The sequence below is a fragment of the Tenrec ecaudatus genome, chromosome 6, assembly GCF_050624435.1.
Source record: "Tenrec ecaudatus isolate mTenEca1 chromosome 6, mTenEca1.hap1, whole genome shotgun sequence".
NCBI classification, from domain to species: domain Eukaryota; kingdom Metazoa; phylum Chordata; class Mammalia; order Afrosoricida; family Tenrecidae; genus Tenrec; species Tenrec ecaudatus.
In genome coordinates this window covers 112307958-112326233 of record NC_134535.1, presented here as the reverse complement: position 1 = coordinate 112326233, position 18276 = coordinate 112307958, and the positions used below count along the sequence as shown (strand labels likewise).

Genomic DNA, 18276 nt, shown 5'->3' with positions numbered 1-18276 from the left:
AAAAAGATGAAAATTATCAGTTTTGATCATCTATGAATTTCAATGACATATTTTAGTTCCCCACAGATAATTCAGGTTTTTGACATGATTATGTTTTCTAAAAAAATCTTTTTGAAATGTTTAGCTGCATAATGAATGAACACACACAAATCCAAGCATCAAATTGCATATCGTTTCTTTTAAAGTAGAGCTTCGTAGTAGCGTTATCAATGGGGATGATATGTTTCAGCTCGTGTAAACTTGAGAGTTGTCTCTGAACTTCTTTTATAACCTCTTCGTTCTAAAATCAACTTCCTGCCAAGGCTTGGGGATGCCACCTGCCCTAAGCACCGTCCATACCCTAACCACCCTCTTGAAGGGCGGGCGGCACCACTGAGTGAATTCTATTAACCATCAGTTTCTACCACCAGCTGTGAGAGATCATTCAGCAAGTTAAAACGACTGCGTTCGTATCATAGAGCTTTCCTGGGTCAAGGCAGGCTGTGCGGCATTGCTATCTTGAACGGAGAGAGACAAACTGAAAAGGATAACTTGGAGCACACGCGTGACCGGTTTTCATCAGTGAAAGCAAGGTGTGGTTGTAATATGGAAACAATTGTATAATGTGTTAAGTCAGCGATTTAAAAGCTGGACTTGGGTTTTTTTCTATTGTTTTTATGGCAAAGTTATCTAAAAGATGGGCGTCAGATGTTTGGTCAGAGGTGAAATTCAGTGCTTGCTAAAGGCGCTAATTTCCGTAGATACCATCGGACTTCAAAGGATAGCTTTTTCAAGCATGTATAAATTAAATGCATTTAGTTTTGCAATTTGTTGAATTGTTAGGTGTGGTTATTGATTGTAATTTAGTCTGATTGCACTTAAGATCTGGATACAAGATGTTTATATCTGGATAGTAAGTTGTTTCACTTCTCAATGTCACCAGTCCATTAATCCAAGGTAGAGGCCCGCAGAGCCCTCTTACAATTCTGGATCACAAACAAATTGAGAAATAACGCTGACAGTTGAAATGCCCCAACATCATAATTATTACCGAGAAAACTTTACTTCAAGAGCTAATAGATTTCACACTGAATCCTAAAATCAAAATCACAACAGAAAAGTTTTCATTCCCTGAGAATAAAAATAATAAGCTTTAAACTCTCTACCTTTACTATAGTGGTTTTCTACACTTCCTGCCCCACCACCACTCCCCCCCTTTTTTTTTAGCTGTCTTGTAACATTACACACTTACACACAACCCCTTAGGCCATTTGCTCTGGTGGGGAGGGGGGAGGGGAGCAGGATCTAATTTAGCATTTACGTACAAGTCTAATTTAGCATTTACGTACAAGTCTTTACTGCTTTTACTACCCTTATAGTTGCAGTTTCTTTTTAAAAAGTGATACCATACTTTAAATCTGTCTCCTTTTAAAAATGTATTTTCTCTCGATTTAAGAAAGATTCGGTCACATTATCTTGGCACATTGCACATTTTCAGCATTACACATCTTTGCTTTCCCATAGTCATCCTTTTTCAGAGTCTAATTTTCTTGCAGTAATTTTATGATTTTCTCCATGTTCACCTAGCACAGTATTGTTTATCAGAAGTAGTTAAACAGTTGCATATTTACAAGAGACTTAACTCGAGTTTCTGGCCTTGCTTTGTTTGCTTAACGTGGCTCAAACTTCACCATCTGTTGCAAACTTAAGAAAGCTGCTGCTTCCAAGTTCATTCAGCATTCAGGATAGAGCGTGGAAGCTGGAGAGCCCAGCCTATCCCTCGTGTGATTTGTTCATGGGCTCAGATCACCCTCATATGAGAAAGAAAGATACAAGGAAGAACCTTTTCAGAAGGCAAGTTTCTTAGCTTTAAGTGGCTCAGTGGGGAAATGGAAGTTACGAGGTTTCGATCACAGTGTGTGGGAAAGAAATATACTTCAAATAAGAACAAGTAAATGAAATGCCATCACTCAGAACCCTGAAATTTCAAATAAAAGTGGCAGAATGATAGAGTGGAACCCCAGTAGTGTAGTAGTTATGCATTCGGCTGCTAACTTGCAAGGTCGGGAGTTCAAAACCAGCAGCTGCTCTTTGGGAGCCACTCCCATAAAGAACAACAGTCTCCAGAACTCACAGCAGCAGTTCCACCCCTCCCTCTAGGATCACGATGCGTAGGCATCGACTCTATAGCACTGAGTTCGGTTTTTGGTTTGGATATAGTAATGCAAAGTGCCAAAGATAACTTCATCCAGGGCCACTGCTTCCCATTTTATTTATAAGTTAGGTTAGGCTCTCAAAGAATTTATTTAGTTGAAAGAATGCTTCTATTAAGAGTATTATTATACCATTATGGTTTTATTGAGCTTGTCAATTAACTATAACCTAGTTTCTCTATGATATCTGTCATCATAGAAACACCTGTTGACTCAACATTAACCATTGCTTCGTTGGCTCCATGAAACTGCTAAGTCATTGGGTGAAAGGTTGTAGCCGAAACACCATTGTGGCTACAGACACTCTGTTAATGGCGCTGCTAGTCTGTAACCAACAAATTTTCAGCTGATTCCCTGGAGATTCGTTGGCTTGTTTCAGACTGCTTCAGTAGACTCCCAATTCTGAGAGTAGAGCATTCAGTTGAACCCCACCGACATCCAGACAGTTCGATAGCACCCCCTCTGCTCTCTACTTCTCTCAATTCAATCTGATGAGACAGGCACCACCTGGTCACCGCGGTCCAAGAATGTGTGCCTTATCCAAGAAGAAAGGTCTAGATATCTACACTGGCCTTCTTTGGTTTCTCCTATGTGTCTATTTGTTATTCATATTAGAGAGCCTAATGGTAAGCTTCTCACTGGCAGCGCTGTGTTTTCTAACTTTTTTGATTCCCCACATTTACAATTCTTCATTGACATTGAATTTTAGATTATTCTGTGTTAGGCTGGCTTTTCTAGAGACACAAAACCAGTGACACTCATATATGTATAAGAAAGAACTGTATAACAAGAAGTAATTTTATATCAAGAAAACTTCCCAGCCAAGTTGAACTCAAGTTCATGGGTCCAATGCTGGCCAGAGCCCACTTCAGACTCACATAGTGGAAGGCAGGTGATACAGAAAGGTGAAGTGGGAGGGAAACAGGGATCCGGGTCTATGGAAACCTTGCAAGGAACCTACAACTCCAAGGGTCAGCAGCCCACCTGGGACACCCCTGGAGGCAGAGTCCCAGCAAGAAGGACGGCAAAGGGCAAGGGACAGAGAAGTTCTCATGGTCTCGATTATAGAAAAGGCCCCAAAGAAACATCAAGAGGCTGTGGCCCGAGTGGTAGGCTGAATCCACCCCTTTAGCTTCACACCGGTTGAAGCTGACCTCAGATCTAACTGCCGCATCCCCCTTGCTTTACTACAGACGTATTGTTGTGTACGTCCTGCACAAGCTGACGGCTGTTGCAGCAGGCGGAGACAAGAGTTTTATATACCTTTCTTACCCTCTATTCTTTTAAATCCTGGAATTAGCTGAGATGATCTTTTAACTTTATTATTGGGTTGTGAATTATGATTTCATTTCTTATATTCCTATGAAATGAATGATAAAGGTGCGCCCTGGGTTCGGGAGTGACGTCTCCTCTGTTGTGTTTGAGCCGCTCTGATCCCCGTCCCCAGGACCGCCACGGTGGCTCGTCCACTTCATGGTGACCACGTGCCACCGAAAGGCCACGATCAGGAAGTCCACAGGTGGGAGGAGATGCCACAGGCCTCGGTGGCGTGCCCTACTCGGGCGCTGGATAATATGACAAGAAGTTCAATCCACGTGCACTGCATTGTGGGCATAAACGTTGGTAGTCATGTGACACATGAAACTAAGCACTTCCTCTACTTCTACCTGGGCCACGTGGCCATCCTTCTGTTCAAATCTGATTTAAGCATGCGTCATGCCAACCCACCCAGGGATCTATCCAAAACCTAGGACTGTTGCCTCCACGCCAAATACCAGAGACTGTGCTCTGCAGCCTTGCTCAGGGAACACCTCCGTCTTTGAACCTTTGTGGTGCTGTTTGGTGCAGGACCTCCTCTGTACCCCTTTGTTGTGGTTATAAAGCAATTAGAAAACAGAAGGGGAAAAAAAGAATGAGATATTACAAATTAGGCTGCTAACCTAGTCAGCCATTCTAACTGAAAAGCGATTAGGCTTGGTACTCATGTAAGCATTTATAACCTCAAGACACAAGCCCTGGCCAGGCTTCTGTGCACCAGTGTTCATCACGGCACAGTTCACAATCGCAAGGAGTTGGAAACAACCCAAATTTCCATCAACTGATGGGTGGATTAAAAAACTGGTACATACATACAATGGAGTACTACACATCGCTAAAAAGCAGTGATGAACGCATGAAGCACATCACCGCATGGGAAGAACTGGAGGAAATCATGCTAAGTGAATTAAGCCAAGCACAAAAGGACAAGTACAATGTGAGTCCACTTTAAAAAACTGCAAAAGGGGCATAGGGAAAAAACTACTGTATACAAACATTCCTGGGGAGAGGACCAAGTAGTATGGTAGGGGCCAGAACAAATCTAGGGATACATATGGTAGCCAACTAAAAAGGAGCTGGGGGGGGGAGGAAAAAATTAAAAAGAAATGGGTGGTGGGGAAACAGGGCACTAACACACCCAAGGGGAGGGTATTGTTTTTATCTCCACAGGGAAAGAGGGACCAGACTTCAACCCAGTGCTCCAGGATGTGAATGCAACATGCCAGTGTGGAGTAGGGAACCAGTGGAGAAGTCTGAGGGGCCAGACCCAATCCCAACTACGTGGACACCTGCCCCTCCCCCCATAAGAATTTATTTCAGAGGACAGCACTGAATCTGCAGCTCAGGGAGAGGGACATGTCTGATCAGAGCACACAGGAGCAAATAAAGTGGGAGGAAGAGAGAATGGAGCACATCTTGGCCCACCAAACCTTGTGGACAATATTCCTGCTCAGAACAGCCAATCCACAGAAAAGACCATATGACCGGCCCCACTATGAGATATGACATCCCTCACTGACCCATAGGCCTACAGGGGACAACACTGGAAACACAGTGTGGGAATTCCACCTGATCTGATCCCACCACACCAAGGCAAAACACTAAGGGCGTGCAACAGAACAGCAGGGGGTACAGAGCAACGAAGTCCTCAGGGAATACCAAAAGTAGACTTTGGGGCCAGGCCTTGGCAACCCATCAGACTTGACCAGAAAACACTCCCAAAGGCCAACAAACAGTCCTTGAACTAACTAGAAGCTTTTCTTTGTTGTTGTGTTGTGGGGTACTTTGGTGGTTGGGTTTGTTTTTTTTTTTGTCATTGGTTTTTTTGTTATCGCTGTTTTCTTTTGTTGCTTGGTTTTGCTCTGTCTTGTTTTTGTGCATGTTATTATCTCCACAGGTTTGTCTAAATAAAATAGGCTGGAAGAACAATCTGGAAGAGAAAACAATGGAACTGACAGTTACGGGGGGACATGGGAGAGAGGGAGGGAAGGGAAGAAGTGGTGTTAATAAACCCAGGGACTAGGGAACAACAAGTGATACAAACCAGTGATGAGGAGGGTGTAGGAGGCCTGGTAGGGAATGATCAAGGGTAATGTAACCAAGAGGAATTACTGAAACCCAAATGAAGCCTGAGCATGATAGTGGGACAAGAGAAAAGTAAAAGGAAATAGAGGAAAGGAAATAGTAGGCAAAGGGCATTTATAGAGGTCTAAATACAGGCATGTAAACATACTTATATATGAGGATGGGGAAATAGACATGTGCATATATATACAGGTTTAGTATTAAGGTAGCAAATGGATATTGAGCCTCCACTCAAGTACTTCCTCAATGCAAGAATACTTTGTTCTATTAAACTGGCATTCGATGATGCTCACCTTTCTGACACAATTGCTGAAGAGAAAGCGGGTGCATAAGCAAATGTGGTGAAGAAAGCTGATGGTGCCCAGCTATCAAAAGATATAGCATCTGGGGTCTTAAAGACTTGAAGGTAAACAAGCGGCCATCTAGCTCAGAAGCAACAAAGCCCACATGGAAGAAGCACACCAGCCTGTGATCAGGAGGTGTCAAAGGGATGAGGTATCAGGCATCAAAAAACAAAAAAATCATATCATTGTGAATGAGGGGGAGTGCAGAGTGGGGACTCAAAGCCTATCTGAAGGCAACTGGACATCCCCTTACGGAAGGATCACGGGGAAGAGATGAGCCAGTCAGGGTGCAGTGTAGTAACAATGAAACATGCAACTTTCCTGTAGTTCCTAAATGCTTCCTCCACCCTCCCCCCACCCCACACTATCATGATCCCAATTCTACCTTACAAATCTGGCTAGACCAGAGGATGTGCACTGGTACAGATAGCAACTGGAAATACAGGGAATGCAGGACGAATGATCCCTTCAGGACCAGTAATGAGAGTGGCGATACTGGGAGGGTGGAGGGAGGGTGGGGTTGAAAGGGAAACCTATTACATGGATCTACATCTAACCTCCTCCCTGGGGATGCACAACAAAAAAGTGGGTGAAGGGAGACGTCGGACAATGTAAGATATGACAAAATAATAATTTATATATTATCAAGGGTTCATGAGGGAGGGGGAGTGGGGAAAGACAGGGTAAAATGAGGAGCTGATGCCAGAGGCTTACGTGGAGAGCAAATCTTTGAGGACAATGAGGGCAACGAATGTACAAATGTGCTTTATACAATTGATGTATGTATGGATTGTGATAAGAGTTGTAAGAGCCCCCAATAAAATGATTAAAAAATTAACAAAATAAAAGATTTATAGCCTCAGTGGGGGTGTGTGGGTAGGTGGGTGGGGGTTACCCTCCAGAATTGATGGGGTGATGATTGCACAATTCTCCTTGATATGATTGAATGAATTGTATGATATGCAAATTATGTACCAATAAAATTGCTTTAAAAAATAATTGCAGCCTCAGAAACCCAAAGGGGCAATTCTACCCTGTCCTGTGGGGTCACTGTGAGTCAGAATTGACTCAGTAGGAGTGAAAAGGTCTGTAGCCCTCCAGGGTCATCCCTCCCTTTAATGTTTAAGTCAGAGGTAATAGAACCTCCACGGAAAGGAACTCAGAAAGTTCAGGGCGTGTTCTAGGTGTCATGACGCTACTCGGTACGTTGTCACTCACATGTTTCTCAAATCCATCCTGGTATTTGAGGTCAGCTCTGTATGAGTAACTGCTTCAAATTTCTCCAGGGATCACCCTGGCTACAGCTTTTTTTGGTCTTTTCAAAGTGTGAACATAGATTCCTCTAAAAGCACAGAAATGGGTCGTCCACCCTCTCCCTTTAATTCAGGAAATACTGACAGCATCTTAAATCATATTTCACTAAGGACTGAGGAAACTGTCATGGAGTATAATAAAAAAGAAAAAATGAATATATTGATAAATACGTAAGAATATATATGTAACAAATTCATTCTAAAACCAAAAGTCCCTTCACATGCCTTTGAACGGACATCTACTGGGCTCCCTTTGTGGGGGGTGGGGGGGCCAAGGAAAGGCCCCAGTGGCAGAGTGGCAGAGTGGATTGCAAAGTGGCTCGCTAACTACAAGTCAGCAGTTTGACTATTCACAGGGGCTATTCCCCCAGAGAAAGACGAGGCCTCTGCTCCAGTAAAGAATTCCAGTCTTGGAAACCCTCCGGGGCAGTTCCATTCTGTCCTATTGGGTCTCTATGAGTCAGAATCGGTTCTTGGGCAGAAGGTTTGACTTTGGTTTTTGAGTTTAGGCTGAGATGTTCCTAGTATTCACTTAATCACCTTTGGACAAGGTTCCTCTTTCAATCTTTTCTCTCCAAATTAACAGCTTCCCAATCTTAGTGTCAGGCTCAACCAAATAAGAAAAGCCCCGGTCATACAAATTTCTTCTGAGAGATACGTCATCGCCAAAGAATTAGTGGATTTGAATATCTAATTTTTATGCCTTTATTAAAGATTGCCAAATGAGGATGAAAAAGGGTTTAGATATTTCCTCAACGATTTAATATATTTTTAGTCTATTCAGATGTTATATAAAAGTATTTATATTAAAAAGGTATTTATATAAAAGTAATGGTGGGGTTAGTTATTCATTTGGAATGATCCAACTTTATTCATTCACTTAATTTACACATATCCAATTTCAGGAATATTGTTTACTTAATTAACAAATATCCAACTCATGAAATATTATTCCTTTTGAAACAAAAAAGGCCAGTACCCCAACGCATATTCATCTTCTACACTTGGTGCAGGAGTTGCAGGTGTAATGTTTGATCATGTAAAACCGTTTATCTACTCTTTCAACCATCAATAATTTAAAACTAATAAGATTTAAAGACATAGATTCTTCCCACAATAGCATCATCAACTATTTTTAAAGCCTTATCTGTTTATAAATGTTTTCCCTTTTGTATGCAAAAGAGCTGGAAAGCTTGCTTTTCTCCATTTTCTTACCTCCAAGTATTATCTTATCACCATAAAACTTACTGGATAATTCCTAAGAGTCTCCAAAATTGTATCCTTGGAGCACTAAACGGATCTTAGATGTTAGAGGCATGAAGTTAATAAGGGATTAGATTACACTTATTATTTTTCAGAAAAAGCACTTATTATAGGAAAGAAGAGATGGAGCTATGTGATATTATGTTGGCAAAAGAGTTACTTTGAAAACACCTGCAAGCCCCTGGTCTAAGGGAGCTTGTGCTTATTCACCCATTGAACTTTGTCTTCTTCTGATGGGCTTGGTGAGTTTATTCAGAAAAGAGCTCCTGGGTGTTCCTCTACTCTTATTTTGAATTCTTAAAACTTGTTTTGAATCCTGACTGTTTTGTGGTGCAAAGAATTAGGTAAACCGTCAGGACAGCTAACTGAAAGGTTGCAAGTCCCAATATACACAGAAGCACCTAGATAGAAAGGCCTGGTGAACTCCTTCTAAAAGAGCAGTCACTGGAAACCCTGTGGAAGACAGCTATAATCTAGCACACGTGTGTTTTTTTTGAGTCAGAATCAACGCTGGCAATTTATTTTTTAAACATAGTATTCAATTATTTGACCCACTTTCTTTGTTTACTGTAAATACTCTAATGCAAGTAATAATACAATTCAACCAGATTTGAAGAAGTGTTGCTTAAAATATACTTTAATATGCATATTTAAAATATAAACAGTATCTGATACACTTTAGAGACCTCATTGTTGTTTTATGATCGAGAACATTATAAACCAGCCCCCTGGAGCATAAAGTAATCCTATTGATAGAGTCATTAATTATCTTGAAACATAATCAAATGGGGGAAAGGGGTTGGATACCACCTCAACAACTTAATATAATTTCTCCTTTTCTGCTCAACTCTTATATGTAATCCCAAAGTTAATTAAGAGTTGTCATGCATACGTTTTTGAGAAACTGTCTTCAGTTTCTGCATTTTTTTAATGTCAACACTAGTTTAAAAATGTAGGCATGTACTAACAAAATTAATCTCTTCTTTCAGTTAAAAAATAAGTAAGACTGGAAGCACAATCTTTAGATATGTCACTTATTTTAGACTCATGTAGCTAACTAGTAAATAAGCCTTATTCCATGCCCCCCACCCTGCCAAAAAATACATTATAGAATGACAATATGTTTGTTGCTAAGTAACTTAAATCTTAATTGTAATTTTACCTGGAATTCTGATGAATATCCAGGGATAGCAGAGACATGCCTGAACAGGTAAATGAGCACATAATTAAATGACATCCGTGTCCTGTGGATTGCACTTGTACACAGCTCTAACTATGACTATTTTCTATTGCACAATTGTTAAAAGCAGTGTTTTTTTGGATGTTACACAAGCATGATAAGGACATGCAAGACATTTTTTTCTTGCCACTGAACATTCCAACAATGTTACGAGAACCTAATTTCTTCCCACACCAATCCCCAGTCTTTACTGTATTGCCCAATAAAGCCTAGATTTTCCAAATATCATGGTCTAGTCAGGTTTGCAACAATCATAAGTTGGTCTTTAGGATTTCTGTGCTTATGGTAAGTTTTATCAGACCAGTATGTTAACCTGAGAATAAAAAAGCATATGTAAAATTGTAGTATCCAATGAACCATTCCTCTACCCTTTGAGGTTTATTCCCAGTATTTTTATTGGCATATACTTTATGTATCATACAATTTAATTTTTCAATCATATTAAGAAGGGCTGTGCAATCATCACCACAATCGATTTCCAAACATTTTCTCCTCTCATACCTATTCTTGTTTTCTCACCATTCCCCCCACTCTCCCCTGTCATGATGCTAGGTAATAATTAATCAAGTTACTATGGCTATAGATTTACCTATCCTGGATTTCATATACAGAAAAACATACAAAGCACAAAGAGGACTCAAACAAACCAAAAACAAGCCAGCAACAATAACTAGATAAAGCAGAAAATCTCACTCAAAAAAGAAAGCAGAAATATTAAAAACGGAAACAATTTAAAATGGGTCATAGGGAGATCAAATAATAAATATTATATTTTAATCTGCCATGATTGACTTTTCAATGCTCTCTGTCTGAGAGCAAGCCTATTCACAACCCTCAACTTTACTCAGGGGGGATTCACCAGAGATTCAATCCCATGTGAGAACCCCATTGTCTTCTGCAAACCTGTTGGTCACAATTTCAGCTCTGATACAATTTCCTTCTTTGGATTAAGATTTTACTATTTACAATCCTTGAATCCCACAGGCTTCCATGCTTCTTTCATGTTGATTTAGTTGATGCCTCATTTAGATGGCTGTTTGTTCGAAGACTAACCTTTCTGCCTCCGGCCGCTAGTTTTCCTGATCCCCAGACACCATCTAGTTACTTCACCACACTTTGCTATAGTATCTGTATCTTCAGCGACAGTATCATGAGGCTATCCAGTAGGGCCATATCATAAAAATGAATTTGTCTTAGATCGGGGCTAGAATTAAGTGCAAGCCTAAAATCATCCATATATTTATGGTTTATATATGTCTCTGATTAATTTTAGAGACATCTTTATTGCTTTAGGATTGAGAACACCATAAACCATCCTCCTGGGGCGTAAAGTATTTCTGTTGATAGTGTCATTAATTTTGCCAATGGCAAAGACTTTGAAACACTATTGAGAAAAGGAAATTATATAAATATTGGCCAATTTCACACCACAATATATGAATTGTTGACTTGCACAATTATTTACAGATTAAATTTGTAAATAATTGGACACTATATGAAAAATAAGGATTGATGATAGGGCAAAATTTTCAAGAATACTCATTTATAAGGGTAAAACCATGCTTCCCTGAACGATAATGTTGTAAGAAAGCAAGACGGGCATAAAAATAGTAAATATCTGGTAGTCCTGGACCACTGCTCATTGTGCACCCTCAAAGCAAGGGATCTGAGCCAAAGTCCAATGACCACGAATTCCATGACCTTATGATAGCAGTCATCTGCTTCTTTCCACACAGGGGCATTTCAGCCTCAAGTTCAAGGGAGTAACTTGGATCCTTAAATCTGCTACAGTTGAGTTTGCGGTGAAGCCCAGTTTTCTTAGTGCGGTTTCCACATCTAAACCTTCTGGTGTGGCTTATGAAGGATGTTGTGTACCTCAAAAGAAGAGAGTAGTAAGTCCCAGGAGTCTATAGCACATGACCTGGGCCACCAAAAGCTGGACAGAAAGTAGGTCAAAAGTGTCCAATTAGGAACATAGTTACCTGGAACATTCTCCCCTTGGTCTTGGTAGAAGTATTATTAAATATTTTTGTTTTGTTTTGTATTTTCACCTATAGAAAGTTGCTCCACTTGGCTTACCCACCAACATAAGTATATTCACTCTCTTCAGGCCATACATGCCCCCTTCCTCCTACCTGAACTTGACTTTTCAGTGAGGTTCTCTCAGCACTCTTGTAGGAGTGTTTGCTGATTTGGAGGAACCTTAGCATAATGTTTATGGCCACAAGTGAATGATCTCCTCCCTGTCCCCCATCTTGAAAACCTGACATCAGCTGAGTTGAGCTCACCTCTCTTGAAGTGGTTTTGAAGATGTACATATAAAGGAGATGATATATCGTTCATGGGCAGTAGGCAGGCTCTCTGCCTTGTTGCTTAGGAGACCAGATAAGATTACCTGACCTGAAAGCAGAAGCTTGCCTTCGCCTTAGTGTTTATCCTTTTAGAAGTGGACTCACAGTATATGTCCTTCTGTGCTTAACTAACTTTATTCAGCATAATGGTTTCTAGGTCCCGCTATGTCATGAGGTCTTTCAAGCTTTCATCACTGGGTTTCTTAGGAATGTGTAGTGTATGTACCAGAGTTTCTTTATCCATTCTTCCACTAATGGGCATTTGGGCTCTTTCCGGCTTCTTGTTCTTGTGAAGTACGCTAGAATATACACAGGAGGGCACACATCTGTTCATGTTCTGCCTCTTATTTCTGTGAGTATAAATTCACAAAGGTTGTGATAGGTTTATTCTGCCATATAGGTTCCCACAGGAACATGTGGGCAGAGTTTAATCAGGTCACAGCTTGATTGGAGGGCAATGTAGATGAATGGTTCTCTGAGGCTGCCTTCTTCCTCTCTTACTCCCTGGTAATCAGACCAGCGTGCTGCTGCTTGAGTTAGTCCTTTGCCTCAACTCTGTGCTGCGTTACCTCTGGGCCAAGCCAACCGATGGATCCTGTCACCTAGCTGTGCATTGCTAGAGCTTGAGGCTACATCAGGACCTGCTTCTCCACGCTGCTGGGGGATCTTGGCGCCTCCATCTTGACTTGCTCCTCTATCCTCCCATGCTACTGGCCTCTGCTAAACCTCAACGTCACATCTTCCTGCTGTTGCTGCCCCACCCTGCCTTGTCTGCTGCCTGTGGGCAGATTCCACTGTCTGCTTCCTTGACCTTGGACCTGCAGCTGGTGTGAGCTAAAGGACCTTCACTATATTAACTGTTCCACAAAAAATGAGTTGAACTGAGCCCTGTGTCCTGCTGTGTGGACTAATGAGTTGCTTTATTCCTTCTCACTATATAAACATATATGTGTGTATATAGATAAATTTATGTGATATATATATAAATAATCATTAGTGTCCTGGTTTTGTTTCTCTGGAGAACCCTGCTTAACACAAAGGTATTACTGGACTGTATGGTATTTCTATTAGAGTTATTTCAGCTCTCACCATATTACCTTTTCACAGTGGTTGTACATATTTACAAGCACATCAACAGTGTAAAAGAGTTCTGCTTTCTCCACATTCTAACGTTTATTGTTCTCTGTTTTTTTGAGTCAGATTATCCTTGTGGGTATAAGGTGCTATCTCATCATTGTTTTTTATTTTCATCTATCAAATGGTTAATGATTGTGAGCATTTTCTAGTGTTTGTTGGGCATTTGAGTGTCATTTTTGTGAACTTTCTATTTGTGTCCTTTGTACACCTTTTAATTGTTTGTTTGTTTTTGTTTTTTCTTATTGAAATATGGTAGGATTCTGTAGATGTTAGTAATTAGTCCCTTGTTCATTGTGTCATTGCTAAAAAAAAAAATTTCCAATCCATGAACTCTTATTTTAATCATTTGATGTATATCAGTGTATAAGTTTAATTACACACATTGATGTATATAAGTTTATGTTTAATAGATCCCCCAAACTCACTGCTTTCACATCAATTCTGACTCCTAGTGATGACATGGGACAGGGTAGAACTGTCTCTGTAGGAGTCCGAGACTGCAACTCTTTGTGGAAGTAGAAAGCCCCACCTTTCTCTGGCAGAGCAACTAGTGGTTTTGAATTGGTGACATTGTGGTTGACAGCCAAATGCATAAGCCTGATGTCACCGGGACTCCTCAATTTTGTCTTCAACTATGTGTGTTTCCTTTATTATATTTGGTCGTCTGTGTATGTCCGACAATAGGGCTCATAAGCTTGTCCCAATTTTCCCATTGATGATCCTGATAGCTCTGGGGTTTACAGTTAGGTCTCTAATCCATCTTGAGTTAACTTTTGTCCATGGGGTGAGGTATGGGTCCCATGGCATTCATGAGCTAATATTAAGTCCATAAGTTTGATATTAGCCCATGAGTCTGATATTAGCCCATGAATTCCTCTTCAGTCTCACACAGCACATGCAATGATGCCAAATGAGGGGAGATCACAGGCCGGTGAGTGAGAAGTCCTGTGGGTCCAGTGGCAGTGGAAGCATCTCCAGAATTCTGGCTGTCATCAGTTTAGCTCCATGTGGCTTATCATCAGGTAGGTGAAGCAAAGTGTATGTGTCCCACCTCCAGGGAGGAAACTGGAATTCCCAAAATTCTCAGGAGAAGGCCATGCCCACAGAGAGGTATCATTGGCTATGACTAGATTGACAAGCTAGACTCCACCCCTTTGCTCAAGCTGACAGATTATGTAATTGCCACGGGTCCTGTTTCATTCTTTTACAGATGGAGATCTGATTTTTCCTACACTATTTGTTGAAGACAGTATCCTTTTCTTGTTTAATGCTCTTAGTCTTTTGTAAAAAATCAGTTGCTTATGGGTGGATGCATTTATTTCTGGGTTTTCTATCCTGTTTCATTGGTGTATGTACTTGTTACTATACTAGTACTAGACTGTCTTACTACTGTAGTTATGTAGTAAGTGTAGAGTTCAGTTACTACAGACCTTCTACTTTGTTCTTCTTTTGAGAAGTTCTTTTCTTATTTGGGGCCTCTTCTCTTGCCATATGAAGTAGGTAATTCATTTTTTCTATTTTCTAATTTCTTTAAAGATTGAAGCTGTGATTTCAATTGGAATTGCATTTGTGTTTATACATTTCTTTGTAGATTGCTTTATGCAATCTTGACATTTTCACAATATTAAGTTGTCCTATCCATAAACAGAGAATGTGCTTCCATCTGTGTAGGTCTCTTTTAGTTTCTTATACTAATGTTCTACAGTTCTCCTGGTACAAGTCTGTTGTTTCTTTGCTTAGGTCTATTCCCAGGCATTTCCTCTTTTGCATGGCTATTGTTAATGGCATTGTTTCCTCGATGTCGTTTTCAGATCTCTTTTCGCTGGTATATTATTGATTGATTGATCTGATTGATTTCTGCTTGTTAATATCTTGTATGCTGTCAATTTATCGAATCGCTCAATTGTTTCCAACAGTCTTTTTGGGGAACCTTTAGGCTTTTCTGTATATAAAATCATATTGTCTTCACATAGCAAGAGTTTCACTTCTTTTTTGTCCAATTGCATTCCCTTGGTTTATTTCTGTGGCATGATGGTTCTGGCTAAAAATTTCAGCACGATGTTGAATAAGAAGGGTAATAAGGGGCACTTTGGCCTGTTCCCATTTTCAAGGGAAGTGTTTCCAGTTTTTCCCCACAGAGCGTGGTATTGACTATTGGGTTTTCATAGATGGCCTTTGTTGTGTTGAGGAATTCCCATTCTATTCCTATTTTATTGAGTGTTTTTATCTGAAAGGGACACGGAATGTCATGGAATGTTTTCTGCATCTATTATGCGACCATGTGGTTCTTATCCTTGTTTGTATATGTGGTGCGAGACTTTGACTGTTTTTGAATTTTGAGCCGTCCTTGCGTCCTTTTGATATGGCATTGAATTCTGCTCGCCAGAATCACATTGTGCTTTTACTTACGTGTTCAGCAGCATCTGCTTTGAATAATTATCATTTATTGTTCTCCAAGTCTTTCTGAGGTCAGCAAACCATTCTTTAAAAAAAAAATCACAATTCTGAAAAAAGGAGATTTATTATTCTATTATGACCACGTTTTCTCTACTTCAAACGAAGAAGTAGTTCTCAAACATAATTTTATAAAATTCCAGTGACATGGTAAAATATGAGAAGCAAAGGTCATTTATGCAATTAATAAGTGTGTTGTACATGTGAAAAGCCATAAAAGTTAGAGCTATTATAGTACTCTACTGATTATTTGAGTCTATTTTTATTTTCAATGCCTAGACAGCTCTTCAGGAAAAGTCAAATGTAACTCTTCTTTGAACTTTTTAAGGATAAATCTATTTTTCTCTTAGAAAATTTTGATTTTAATAAATGAATAATTATTATCCAAAACTCAATTTGGAAAAATTTTAGAGGACAGGGGAAAGATTTAATTAATACAGCAATGGGATCGCTTCTGAAGTAGATGCCAAAAATATATTCATTTTTATTAAGGAATGACAGTTGAATTAAGTATGTAACCAAGTTCTGCTATTGAGAATCAAGTATGGCAGAGGCTTTATTCTATTCTACCACCAACCTCCCCCACATTCAGATTATTTTTTTTTTCCCAGAATGATTTCTCTGGGCTACAAGTCTCCTGCTTTGAGACAGGATGCTGTGGCTCCCATAATGTTAAGTATATCCTCTGGGATGGCCAGACCTCAGCTGAGTGTAAATCATTCTCAGAATCATTACTCTCTTCCCATGACCTGGACCTGATTAAACAAATTACAGGGACAAGCCCAGAAGTATCCCTCCAACCAGTTATGCAGAAACTTGGGAGCTAAGCAAGAGATAAGTCACAAAGAAAAGCAGCAAAGTGCTGATGGTTTTTTCAGGCATAAGGTTGAAAACTGACACTATAAGCAAGAGACAAAATTCTTTCAGCCTGCATGGCGAAGGTGAACAACAGCACGAAACAAATAAAGCATCATGAAATGACAAGCAATTACAGACTCTGCAGCGAGTAGATGAGCAGGTCTGACATATTAGCTAGTTCAAATGCCCCTGTGACAAACGCTATGAACACAACAGAAGAAATAGACTGATAATTGGTTCTTAAACTCCATACTAAAAACAGACCCTCGACGCAACATTATCCTGCCTATACTTTGTGTTCACAATTCATTTTCTGTGTCTCTAGGTCAAACTGGCCATTGGGCATCTTGTTCTAAAAGTTCATCCCCTCAAGATGAATCTCACTGGTTAAAATAAGTACTTATTTCATTCTCTGCAACTTGTAAACATCCACTTTGCCTGGAAATAGCCTGTTGGGTCTTTTTTTTCCTTTATGAATGTTAATCATTTCCAAGTGAACAGCACAGACTTGAAGGTCAATTCGGTTTGGTGAAGCCGTGATCATGACTGACTGTAAACCTCTAAGTAATGTAAAGTATTAAAGGCTTTGCATGCGTTACATGCGTTCCAGAAAGGGGCTCTCAGGAAGCTGTGCGGTACGTCTTGGGCTGCTAACCTCAAGTTCAACAGTTCAAAACCACCATTGACCTTGTGGGAGGAAGATAAAGCTGTCTGTTCCCGAAAAGACTGATAGCCTCAGAAACCCCTTATGGAGGGTGTCCTTGAGTAGGATCTACTCCCTGACAGCGGGTTTTGGACAAAGGAGTAAGGGCAGTGCCTTGGGTAAGTGCTCAGCTGCTAATCAGAAGTTTGGTGAGTGACACGCATCAGCTGGTCTGTGGAAGAAAGAGGTGGCGTTCCACTGCGTGGAGAATGCAGCTTAGAAAACCCAGGGGGAATTGCAGAAGCCGGGACCACGTCTTGCTTTTTCTAATCATGCTGGCAGAGTGCGCACAAGCAAGTAAAAGTGCACGAGCCCTGGATGGAGAGACTGGGATAGACCTCTTTCTTAATGTCCAATGCCCTTTGTCTTATGATTTGGTGTGATAAATCCTTCAGAGACTAGAAGGGAATTTTTAATGAAAATGCTGGAAACAAAATAAATCATTTTCATTTTTAAATGTTGTCAAAAAAAGAAGAAAAGAAACTACTGGGCAGTTCGACTCTTTCCTACAAGATCACAGTGAGTCAAAATTTATCTTGAAGGCAAGATATATTGTTTAAGTTTGTCTGGTTTTTCAATGTACTATAGGCCCTGGTTAAGGCCTAAAAATCATCCTTTGGTTAGGATTAGTTGTCTTGGAACCTATTCAGACTTCCAGCGACCTCTTATGACAGAGTAAAACTGCCCACAGGGTAGTCTAGTCTCTAATCTTGCTCAGAGAACCAGTATCTTTCAGACTCTTAACAAGAAGCCTGTGCTTTGCCACATGCCTCCTACCATTTTGTGAGGAGCTTTCCCTAAAGGTGAGCCTGAAGATCATGGAGAAAAAGGAAAGGAGAAAAGAGGTCCTGATCCTAGCATCACTGGGAGGGTCGGTGGATGCCACTGACAGCTTTTCATTGCTCTGCTGATTCTGTCAAAATTAGATGAAGAGCTGACACAGTGACTACAAGAATGGAAAACAAAAATCCCTAACTTGAATAATCCAGAAATCATGAGGAATTTATTACCCCAATTTC

The 18276-nt window shown here is 40.3% G+C and overlaps 1 non-coding gene across 1 annotated transcript; it reads left to right on the top strand.

The window, feature by feature from the left end:
* Nucleotides 1–17467: 17467 nt before the first annotated feature.
* On the top strand, nt 17468–17645 carry LOC142452297 (small nucleolar RNA SNORA81). Its single transcript, XR_012785314.1, has one exon. It is a non-coding gene; the product is annotated as a small nucleolar RNA SNORA81 (small nucleolar RNA).
* The last annotated feature ends 631 nt before the right edge of the window (nt 17646–18276 follow it).